At 38.3% G+C, this 12,877-nt stretch overlaps 1 protein-coding gene across 1 annotated transcript in view; it reads right to left on the bottom strand.

The window, feature by feature from the left end:
- LOC126481047 (peroxisomal acyl-coenzyme A oxidase 3-like) overlaps positions 1-11,434 on the bottom strand; it is a 250,775-nt gene extending 239,341 nt beyond the window's left edge. The window contains exon 1 of the mRNA XM_050104529.1: positions 11,249-11,434. The gene's annotated coding sequence lies outside the window, so the exon portion shown is untranslated. The remainder of the gene's footprint in view (positions 1-11,248) is intronic.
- Positions 11,435-12,877: the final 1,443 nt, after the last annotated feature.

Consider the following 12,877-nt stretch of genomic DNA (forward strand, 5'->3'; position numbering starts at 1 on the left):
GCATTTATAACAACATAAGCATACACGTATATATAGTTGTTTTACAACTTAATACTGTATGGTCTTTTACTGCACAATCTCATACTATTGTGCTCACATTTTTATGCATATATTTGTATGTTCCATTTCCCAAATATTTACACATACATTTGGACAATATCTACATCTACATCTAGATAGATACTCCGCAAGCCAATGTCAGGTGCATGGTGGAGGGCATCCTATACCACTACTTATTTCCCGTCCTGTCCCCCTTGCAAACAGGATGAGGGAAAAACAAGTCTGTACGCCTCTGTATGAGCCCTAATTGCTCGTATCTTATCTTCATTGTCCTTATGAGTGAAGTAAGTTGGCAGGAACAGAGTCGTTTGGCAGTCAGCTTCAAATTCCAGTTCTCTAAATTTTCTCAATAGTATTTCCCAAAAATAATGCCATCTTCTCTCCAAGAATGTCCGCCCCAGTAGCTGAGTGGTCAGCATGACGGATTGCCGTCCTCTGGGCCCGGGTTCGATTCCCGGCTGGGTCGGAGATTTTCTCCGCTCAGGGACTGGGTGTTGTGTTGTGTTCATCATCATTTCATCCCCATCCGGCGTGCAGGTCGCCCAATGTGGCGCCGAATGTAATAAGACCTGCGATATGGCGGCCGGACCTGCCCCGCGAGGGGCCTCCCGGCCAATGACGCCAAACGCTCATCATCATCATCATCTCCAAGAATTCCCATTTAAGTTCCCAAAGTATCTCCATAACACTTACATTTTATTCAAACCTACCGGTAACAGATCTAGCACCACTCCTGTGAATTGCTTTGATGTCTTCCTTCAATCCAAATTGGCATGGATCCCAAACACCTGAACAGTACTCAAGAATATGTCTCACCAGTGTCCTATATGTGGTCTCCCTTACAGATGAAGCACTCTTTCCTAAAATTCTCTCAATAAACCTAAGTCGAAAATTTGCCTTCCCTACCACAGTTTTCACATGCTTGTTCCACCTCACATCATTTTGCAACATTATGCTCAGATATTTAAATGACTTGACTGTGTCAAGCTAGACACTAGTAATACAGATCCGAACATTACAGGTTTGATCTGCCTACTCATCTGCATTAACTTACATTTCTCCACATTTAGGCCTAGCTGTCATTCATCAGACCAACTGGAAATTTTGTCTAAGTCATCTTGTATCTTCCTACAGTCACTCAACTTTGACACCTTACCGTACACCATGGCATCATCAGCAAACAACCGCAGACTGCTTCCCACCTGGTCCATCAAATCATTTATGTATGTAGAGAACAACAGCAGTCCTATCACACTTCTTTGGGGCACTCCTGATGATACCCTCGTCTCTGATGAACACTCGCTGTTGAGGACAACATACTGGGTTCTATTATTTAAGAAGTCTTCGGGCCACTCGCGTACCTGTGAACTTATTCCATATGCTCATTCCTTCATTAACAGCCTACAGTGGGGCACTGTGTCAAATGCTTTCTGGAAATCTAGAAATATGGAATCTGCCTGTTGCTCTTCATCCATAGTTCTCAGTGTATCCTGTGAGAAATGGGAAAGCTGAGTTTCACACAAGCAATGTTTTCTAAAACCATGCTGATTCGTGGACATAAACTGCTTAGCCTCAAGAAAGTTTATTATATTCAAGCTGAGAATGCGTTCAAGGATTCTGCAGCAAACGGAGGTTAGGGATATTGGTCTGTAATTTTTCGGGTCCGTTCTTTTACCTTACTTATATACTGGAGTCACCTGTGATTTTTGCAGCCACTTGGGACTTTATGCTGGTGAGAGATTCACAATAAATGCAAGCTAGGTAAGCGGCCAATGCCGTAGAGTACTCTTCGTAAAATCAAACTGGGATTCCATCTGGACCTGGTGATTTATTTGTTTACAAATCTTTATGTTGCTTTTCTGAACCAGATATGCCTATTTCCATGTCGTCCATACAGGAGTCTGATGATCACATGACAGTAGGTTTGTTTGGTTCTCCTGCGTGAACGATTTCTTGAATGTACAATTTAAAACTTGGGCTTTCGTTTTGTTATCTTCAACAGCCACACCAGACTGATCAACAAGGCACTGAATGGAAGCCTTACACCTGCTTAGCAATTTTACAGATGACCAGAATTTTTTCGGGCTCTCTGCCCGATCTTTTGTTAAGGTGTGACGATGGTAGTTGTTGTATGCTTCGCACACAGATCTTTCCAGAGATGCATGAATCTCTACTAACTTTCACTTGTTTTCATTGTGTGTCTCCTTTTGAACCTCAAGTGCAACAGTCTCTGCTGCCTCAGCATCTTATGAATTTTGTTATTAAACCATGGTGGATCTTTTCAATCCTTTATCCACTTACTAGGCACACAACTCTCTAGGCCACGATTTACAATTTGATTAAACTTTGTCCATAATTTCTCTACATCCAACATATGGTACTAAGTGATACCAATTCATTGTTAAGTAAGATGTTAATAACTGCTTTTCTGGTATATCGAACAGAAACACTCTCCTAGCCTTCTTGACTGAATTAATCACTTTCATAATCATAGTTGATATAATGATATCATGGTCACTAATCTCCATTTCTTTACCATCATTGTCAGAAAAGTCTGGCCTATTTGTACCTACAAGGTCTAAGATATTTCCATTGCATGGGGGCTGCCGAGCTAGCTGCTTAAGATAATTTTCAGAAAACGTGACAGACTGTCTGTCTGTACCTCCTGCAATGAACCCATAGATATGGGTTACTCAGCAGGTTAAAGTCACCGCCAACTAATATTGCATTATCTGAGTATTTACGTACTATTGACCACAGACTTTCTTTGAATGACTCTATAACTGCCACAGCAGAATTGTGTGGCTGATAAAAACATCCAACAATTAATTTGGTTCCACCTACACCTGTTATACACGACCACATAACTTCACAGCCATACTCAACTTCGACCTCAATAGAGACGATATTTTTGTCATCTGCAATGAAAACTCCCCCTCCTATGGCCTCGAGTCTATCTTTCTGATATATGTTCCATGATTTGCTAAATATGTCAGAGATTTCCAGTTCGGGTTTCAGCCAGCTCTCAGTCCCAAGAATAATTTGAGTTCAAGAGCTGTCCTGGAGGGCAGTAAATTCAGGAACTTTGTTACGAATACAATATTCATTGTCTACGGATGAATAAATAAAATAATAATGAAATAAATGTAGCACAGTTTAAAAAACATAATGAAAAATTTGCATCAGCAATCACAGATCTGCACTCCACGGGATCATAGATTTTATATACTATTTCTTCAACATACCAGTATCTAACATTTATTTATTCATCCTCTGATTGCTGTTTAGAGTGATACTGGATATGTCATTATACATTACTATACAGATTATACATTACTATTACAGATACTGGGTAAATTACAATCTGAATACATATATTATTATTTTACAGCAGAATTACACATATATGTGGAATAATTAATGAAAAATATGCAAAACAAAAACTTTAATATTAATATCATATATTATAGTGCTGGATGGTTGAAGAATGAATAAATAAATAAATAAATATGGGTCCAAAATTTGCAGGATTAAAATTAGTCAAAGCATTGCACATTTAAGACTCATCTAACAATGAAGCTTAAGTTTCAATTAAGGACTCATGTGACAATGAAGCTGAAGTTTCAGATTAAGAAATTAATTCTATAAAACTGCCTCTACATATTAGAAGAATTGCATAGGTACATGCAGCATACAATGTAATAAAAGCTTTGGGAAAACTTTCTTGTGTAATCAAATGTTAATCAACATATTCAGAAGAATGTGTTATTTGATGTGTATGAAGATTTGTAACCTTTGCCATTTTTGTTCACATGCAATGAATCATTCGACATTCAATCAAATGTAATATTGGCCATTATTATTATTATTGTTATTGTCATGCATGAGATCCACAGAAGATGTAAACTAGTGAAATGAGAGCTTTGGTTAGGACACAGATAAATAGTATCACTGCAGTTAACTTCCGAAGTTATTTAGTGTTAAATACTCATGAGAGTGCGATTTTTATACCAAGAGTCATAATCTTATTAGCTAATGGTACACTAGATATGCACAGTGGACCTTTCGGGAAGGGATGAGGTTCCCCCCTCTGAAGTTCAGTTGCACACTCATGAGTTATAGGTTGCTGAAGTCTTGTGTGCTTGAGTATGGAGATCAGTCAGTCAACAAGATCTGAAGCAAAGAGTATGTTAGAACAGAATGAAGATCTAAAGGAAAAGAGACTAGTGCTCACTGCTCAACATGACAAACATCAAGAAACTACGGAGGTAATGAACCAGACATCTTTCAGCTCAGGCATGCCTGGCATTTATCCTTTAAATAAAGATACTGTTCCCTTTCCTACATGCAGACAATAGTACAGTCATTTGTTATTATTCAGCTAGAGAACAACATCTGCAAGAAGCACAGATCACACAGAGAGAAGTTATAACTCATCCAAATGTAAAATCAAAATAAATACAAATTAAAATAAATACAAGAGGGATCAGACTGATGCAGTTGACCCTTTTTCTTTGTCCATCAAGGGCACTAGTGGGAATGCTGGTAAGTACTATCCCATGGCTCAGGAGAAATTTTTGTTCATTTCACTCCATGATTATACAAATAAAATTGCAAGTATCAAGGGCTTTGGAAAGAATGGATTCTAGATTGAGTTGGTTATGAGAGAAGCTGCCAATGAATTTGTAGAAGACAATCCATTGAGGCATAAGGGGATGGTTGCATATATACCATGCCACAGAACTCACCGCCAGGGAGCTATAAGAAATGTAGATACTTATATATCAGAGCAAGAGCTAAAGGATGCTATTCAATCTATGGTAACTGTCACAGATATTCATAGGATATTCAAACTTATGAATCACTTGGGCACACTATGAAATCTTTCTTGATAAATGTGCATTCTCACATTTGCATTGCAGTTCTTGCCACATCATTTCACAATATATGGTGTGCAATGTACAGTTAAGCCTTACATTAACAGTGATTCCATTGTCTGCAATTTGGTCACCTAAGCTTTTAGTGCTGATCAGAAGTCCGTTATAATACATTTGGAGGTAACCACGAGGCAAGACTGTGTGCAAGCCAAACTACTTGTTGTGCACATTGCACACATCAAGAGATAAATCTCGTCCAATGCACCTGAAACACCACAAGGTTAAAAATACTTCAGCTATGCTCAACATTTCATTCAAGGAAGCTAAGGAATATGTGAACTGCAGACCATATACTACAGCAGTAGGAGATCTCAGTAAAAGCAGATTGGATTGGGAGAAGGAATTTCCTCCCCACAAACCTCGCAACACAGGTTCATGACAACAACAGACTGAAACCTTCAAAGCATATACCAAATCCTATCCCTCTCTTTACCAATATAAATTTGCTACGAAGTGAGGTGGTGTAGTGATTAGCAGACTGGACTTGCATTCAGAAGGATGAAGATTCAAATCCACATCAGTCCATCCTGATTTAGGTTTTCCGCGATTTCCCTAAATCGCTTCAGGCAAATGCTGGGATGGTTCCTTTGATAGGGCATGGTTCATTTCCTTCCCCATCCTTCCATAATCCAATGGGATTGATGACCTCACTGTTTGGTCCCCTTCCCCCAGACCAACCAACCAATAAACTTGCTGACATGCCCTATTACTGAGAATCCTTTCCCAGGATGTTGTTTCCCAACAATCAGACACATATGGTCAACAAGAACACATCACTGGCTGAAAGGCTAGTGTCTGAAATGTTAAATTTGATAACACAGTTAACCTCTTCTAATAACAACAGTGTATAGCTTGCAGACATCTACAAAATGGTTTCCTTAGTTTTATACAGAAAATAAAATACTGGCCAGAACTGGACAGGAGCATGTTCTGATTTCAAATTGGCCCTTAATATATTACAACGGAATGCGAGGTCAGCTATCTCTAACAGGGAAACTGTGGAAAAGAAAACTAATAACAATATTGCCATTGTGGCTCTCCATGAAACATGGTTTAAGCCACAAATTCAAGTTCATGGTACAGGAGAAGCGGTGGGACAGTTAATTAAGGACACCATCAGATACAATGAAATCCACTTAAACTTAGCAATCTGGTGCTTCAAGTGGCAGGTGCAGAAACAGAAACAATGAATGGGAACTTCTATATTACCTCTATTTATAAATCACCATGAACCATAACCAGTAGCAATACCTAGTGTTAGTTAGTTACTAACTCCATCCCTTATCTGTGGGGATTTTAAGTCTCATCACAGTGTTTGGTGCAATGACCCAGAAGTTGTCATCTCTTTCGTGCAATAGAAGAACTAGATTTGGTCATTCTGTATGACAGCTCTCCAACAATGTTACCTTTCCCTTATAAATAATCATCTGCTGTGAACTTAAGTCTTGCTTCACCTGATTTCTACAAAATTTCTCAGTAGGAGATCTTAAAGTATTCTATGGGGTCAAAAATAGTATTGGGCCTAGAGAGAAGTATGAGAAGCAGATATTCAAACAGCCCATGGAAAATAAAGAACACATGCTGGGAAAAATAGGAAAAACTATACAGGAAGATCTCGGGAAACAGAGTCTGAAATGGACGACAAGGGAAGCTTATGCTGCACTTATGACAGCCATAGACTTAATACATAGCATCTCAGTGGGAAACAGAGATTTACTCTGCAAAACAACATGTGCTCTGGTGGGATTCTGAGTATTCTAAAACTGTGGCTAAGCAAAGGTTGGCCTTATCCATATATCTTAGGGAACAGACATTGCAGTGATTTCTAGAGTACAAAACAGATGTGAATATTAGGTGATTCCTGAAGAAAAGAAAAAGAGAAAGCTTGGGTCAACTACTGTAATAAGGTCTATAACATTTCTGAGATCTGGAGAACAACCTGATCTCTAAAACATTCTAATGCAGCTGCTTCTCCAGTAGTGGATTCCGTGTGGTTAGGGGAATTTGTGTCAAATGCAGCTCCTCTCTCTTGCTCTAAAGTCCCCATGGTTATTCCACAGGAAACAAATTTCAATCATCCCCTGCTATCTCTGTTCACCACATGTAAGAAATTGTTATCAATAATTCTTTGAATAGCTCTCCAGGAATTCACAGTGTTCACTATTAAATGGTAAAAAGCTTCCTCTAGATGCTTGAGAACTACTCCTTTGGATATTTAATGAAACATGAGGAGGAGAGGAATGTGTAGAGGAATGATCTACACAAATTATCACGGCTGTACTGAAACCTGTCAAAGATCCCAAAATTCATACCTCATAAGACCAATTGTGTTATCCTCTTGTGAGCGGGAAAACTCTTGAAAGACCTAACAAAAGTCTTCAGATATGGCTAGATACTGATAAACTACTACCTCAATCACAATTTGGGTTCATTAAAAGTATTCAAGCACTGGACACCATAATAATTTTGTGCAATGATATTCTCTCAGCTTTCCAAGAAGAGATGTGACATCAGCTTATGATAGCGTCCAGGACTCTCTCCTGCCAGAAAAGCTACACTGAATTGGTCTTCCTATCAGTTAGGCTTATGCCATTAGTACTTTCCTCACACAGAGAACAATTAATGTCAGATATCAGAAACAATTTATAGGCCTTCTGGTTTCATTCAGAGGTTTACCCCAAGCACCCATCCTTAGCCCCTCATTATACACAATTTATTCTAGTTATCTTGAACAAATTATTTCTCCAAATGTTCACTTTCTGCAGTACGCTTAGGATGTGTGTTTATATTTAACTGGTTCTGCAGAGGAGCCTGGAGTCGGCAGGCTGATAGAGGCAATAGCAGAAGTGAAGGATTTGTTATGCACAAATGGCTTTGAAGTTTACCCTTCGAAATCTTTGCTTGTTATATTTTAAGACAATATGTACATCATGATGAAATGCATGTAAGAGGTTATTCATTCCAAGTTAAATTGTCAACTCAATTCATGGGACTGTGGTTCAACTCCAGGTTCGGTTGGATTTTTCACATTAATTCCATTATAAATACTTGTCTGCCAATCATGAACATCATCAGATCTTTAATCAGAGTTTCATGGCACCGAACCTCGATGTTCTATCGACCTTATAAAGGATGTTGATTGGGAGCAGGATCGAATATGGATGCACAGTATATGGGAATACCAGCATCAAGTGTATCTGTGAATGAAGATACTTTACAATATAGATATTTCCAAACTTTTCAGGGAGTGATGAGGTCAACTGCTACCAACTACACACTACCTTGGATAACAGAATATTATATTGACTTCCAGATTTGTTTAAAAGTTATCAGATGCTGAGCTGTCTTTGAAAAGTGTTATAACAATAAGACTTCCTATGTATGAAGAGCCATTTCATCTCTGCACATTCTCTATTCCATTGCTTCATTTGGAATGTAGAACACACATTGGCAGTAACTTTAATGTGATAACTAGCACATATCTCCACAAAAAATGGAACAAAGCTCCAACATGTCTATGTGGATGGTTCAAGAACTGCATCAGAAGGTAATGTGGGATGTGCTATCTCATGACCAAAAATGGGTCACAGTCAGTATTGCTTCCTTCATCGAGCTCTTCATATACGGTGGAAGCAGTAACAGTCATGAAGGCCATTAAGTACTCTTTAGCCAATAATGACAAAAGGTTTGTAATTATTTCTAATTATGAAAGCATCCCTAGTGCTATAGTGAACAGAAATTTGAGTAAACACAGCAATAAGCTTGTTACTGGCATAGCTAATGAAATAATGGAGCGATCAGGAGGAAACAAATATACAGGATGACAATTATTGAACTACATGAAATAAAATTGTCATAAATTCTGAATGTTTGTGTTAGGACATTCAAACTGCACAGATGGCCACGACCCATGATGGGAAATAATTGGCGCATGCACGGTTTGGTATAGCAATGAAGCCAACAGTTTTCATTTGGATGGGTTCATCAATAAGCAAAATTGGTGCATTTGGGGAACTGAGAATCTGCATTTCAAGGTCAAGAAGTCTCTTCACCCTCAACGTATGACTCTGTGGTGTGCAACGTCCAGTCACAGAATAATTTGTACAACATTCCTCGATGGCATGGTGACTACTGAACGATATGTGAATGTTTTGGTAGATGATTTCATCCCCGTTATCCAAAGTGACCCCGATTTCAACAAGATGTGGTTCATGCAAGAAGTAGCTTGACCCCCATTGAAGCAGGTGAGAGTTTGACGTCCTGGAGGAGCACTTTGGGGACTGCATTCTGGCTCTGAGGTACTCATAGGCCACTGGCACGGGCCTCAATTAGCCACCATATTCTCTAGACCTGAACACATGCAACTTCTTTTTGTGTGTGTGTGTCTGTGTGTGTGTGTGGGGGGGGGGGGGTACATTAGAGACAAGGTGTACAGCAATAAAACCAGAACCATTGCTGAGCATAAAAAAGCCATTCAGGATGTCATCGACAGCATTGATGTTCTGTCCGGGATATGCAGAATGTCACTATTTGCCTGCGCCACATCATTGCCAGTGATGGCAGGCATATTGAACATGTCATAACTTAAATCTGAATATCTGTAGTGATGTCTAAATGCTGAATAAAGTGTGTGCATGCTGTAGTTTGTAACTAAGTTATGGTTTTTTTCATATAGGTCAATAATTGTCACCCTGTATTTTTTTACTTTGCACTAAAGCTCACACAGGAATGTTGTATAACAAAACTGTAGACCTGTTGACCAACGAAGCTGCCATATCCAGAACCGTCTTAGATATCAAGTTACCTTACACTGATTTATTACACCAAATTAAAATGGATGTCAGATCCCAGTGGGAAGAGGAATGGAAGACAACAGCTGTTAATACAGGAAAATATTATAGTCGTATACAACCCTACATAACTAGCTTACAGTGGTTTCACAACCTTTCTATACACTGCAGAGCTATCTCTTATAATCAAGAGGATGAGACTTGCAGTTTTCCTATGCATTTATTTTGTCTACAACTAAAAAATGCTGACACCTATGATTGCAAATGTTTTTCTGTGTTTTTTTTTCTTTTTTTGGGGAGGGGGAGGGGGGACAGGGGTTGCTGAAGGAGGCATCTTCTCAGAGTTGAGGTTTTGTAAGTCCCTTGTCAATGTTTGTATTAATTAGTTTTATAACAGAGCATTTAGTTCCTTTTTAAAAACAACTGAGATCCGTGTGAAATGCACCACAACTGTTTTCTGCTTGTTGAGTAATGAGGATAAACAGTCTCTTTGGTCTCCAGTATTATGGAATCTCGTGACACAGTCATAATGGTCTTGAAAGTGATGAAGTGATGGAAATGTCAAAATATTAAGATCTTTGATACAGCTTCTCCTAGATTCTTTCTGCGACTTTTTCAATATAATTAGAATGATTTTCTTATGTAGTATTAATAGTCTCTTCATCCCTGTTATGGTTTAGTTTCCCGTACTTTGATTCCATATCGCGTATATAGTTCATATTATATTCATCTGCTCGAAGTACAAGTAACATAGAGGCCAATTCCTTTCAGATCTTAACAATCTTAGGGTTCCGTTCCCTACATTTAATAAGGAATGATAATGATGTGCTAAACTAGTGTCAAGAAATTAAGTTTGCCTATGTTTACATAATAATGCAGAAACAACGTATAGTTGTAGGCTCACACTAAAGGCCAAATAAACAAATAAAAATAGCTAATCATAGCAAGAACCCCACAACAGCAACTTATTTTTATTTGAAACGGGTGGTTGTAAGCGACAGGTCAGTGATTAATTAGTGTGATTAGGATTACAATGAAAACCAAAGTTAATCCGCTTCTAGAGAGAACTTAAGCTACTTGAGCGAGCTACAATTGTTTTCTTTTCTTTATAATATTCCTAGAGAACAATATGCTTTCAGAATCGAAAGTCACAGTGCTAAAAAGTCGAGGTAATTATGGAATGAATACTGCAAAATCCAGTGTGTGTGTGTGTCAGGACATATCTTTCGGTTCGATTTAAACTGTAGGTTAGCTCAAGTCCTATCTTGATATGTGGCGTTTAAAAAAGTTGCTTGCAATGACTTGCAAGAACTGTGCGACGGAAATTTCGTATATGAAATTTTGGCATTGCAGAGCGGTCTGTAGAATAGATTAGTATTTTCTTCGTAACAGCAAAATAAACAACAATAAGAACCATAATCAGAAAAACTAGATTTGAAAGCAGACGAGAGTACAGCCAACCTTAGCAGTGTACGCCGAAAGATGTTGATGCTGATGCTAACAGTACACTACAGAGCGTTGTGTTCTTAGCACCTGTGATAATTAAAAATTAGTTTTTTTTCTAACTGATAGATAAGATACGATAAAGTTCCTACTCTCACGTAGATAACTTATCTCCTGCCTGTTCAAAATGTGCCTTTAATCGGGTTTCCGTTTTGCATGATTGTTACTTTTCAAGCTTTAACTTATGACTGATACGGGCTTCACAGCGGTTGCTGGTATTTGGTGTTAGTTATTAACTGTTCCGGACAAAACTATGATGGCATTACGAACAGTATGAAGTATCCTCCATCCCTTTTAAAAATTTATTTCTTTATTAGACTGATCAAACAATTATTGGCACCGTTATGATGTTTTTATAATGGCAATAGTATAGATTCGTTCCAGATAATCAGAGGTAATGCTCCCGACTGCTCCCAAAGCCTTTTAAAAGCCAGACTCAAAGAGATCACCGCGCGTATGTGCAGAGCTTTTTGCGTTCACTGTCCAGTCTCGTAGCAATCTAGTAGTAGTAGCTTTATTCATCCATAAATCTCTTTTTACAAGGATATAGGACATGTCAAAGTATTTACAAATTTAGATCAATTTGAAATATGCTAATTCGTATATACACATATTTACAGACTTCTAGTTAGAGGCCATCATTAGATGGTGGTGGTAGTGGTTAGTGTTTAACGTCCCGTCGACAACGAGGTCATTAGAGACGGAGCGCAAGTTCGGGTTAGGGAAGGATTGGGAAGGAAATCGGCCGTGCCCTTTTAAAGGAACCATCCCGGCATTTGCCTGAAACCATTTAGGGAAATCACGGAAAACCTAAATCAGGATGGCCGGAGACGGGATTGAACCGTCGTCCTCCCGAATGCCATCATTAGATTTACTCCTGGTATACAATATCTTTTTTTACAAATAACTTGCTAAATAATGTAATTGCCACACTGTTTACTCATATCTCACTATCAGCCAGTACACACACACACACTGGTGATCTCTGGGACATTTTCTGCACTGCAACTTCTCATTTGCTATCCTGAAAAAGTAAGTCAGCATCCCTCCATAATGAGTGAGATGTTGAACTCAGAAACAGGAAGAGGTGTTAGTATTGTGCTACGCATAGCCTGGGAGTAAGTATTTCTAGAAAGGAAAGAAGAAAGGCAAAAAAGCAAAGTGAAGGTGTTATGTGGAATGTTGGATATTTTATAATCATCGATATTATTATTTATTTGTATAACATTTTTTTTATCAAACCCCTACTCTGTTTTAGCTAAGTAATCCTTCAATGTATAAAATGTATTGCATAGCAGGTACTTTTTAGCTGCCTTTTTGAATAAGTGTATTTCTACAATTTCTTTACTCTCTTTTGGTAATTTATTGTACAGTTTTATTCCTTGATAGAAAATGCTGTTTTCAGATTTATGTTTATTTTTTCTTGGTAAATGTAAATTGAGTCTATCTCTTGTTGCATGGTCATGGACAGAGCTGTGTGTGCAGTAATTACCAATGTTCTTTTTGATGTGTACAACTGACTGGTAAATGTATTCACATGGAACAGTTAAAACCCCAGTGTTATGTTCTTTACATTGCGCTCGAGTA

The sequence above is a fragment of the Schistocerca serialis genome, chromosome 5 (assembly GCF_023864345.2).
Source record: "Schistocerca serialis cubense isolate TAMUIC-IGC-003099 chromosome 5, iqSchSeri2.2, whole genome shotgun sequence".
Classification (NCBI taxonomy): domain Eukaryota; kingdom Metazoa; phylum Arthropoda; class Insecta; order Orthoptera; family Acrididae; genus Schistocerca; species Schistocerca serialis.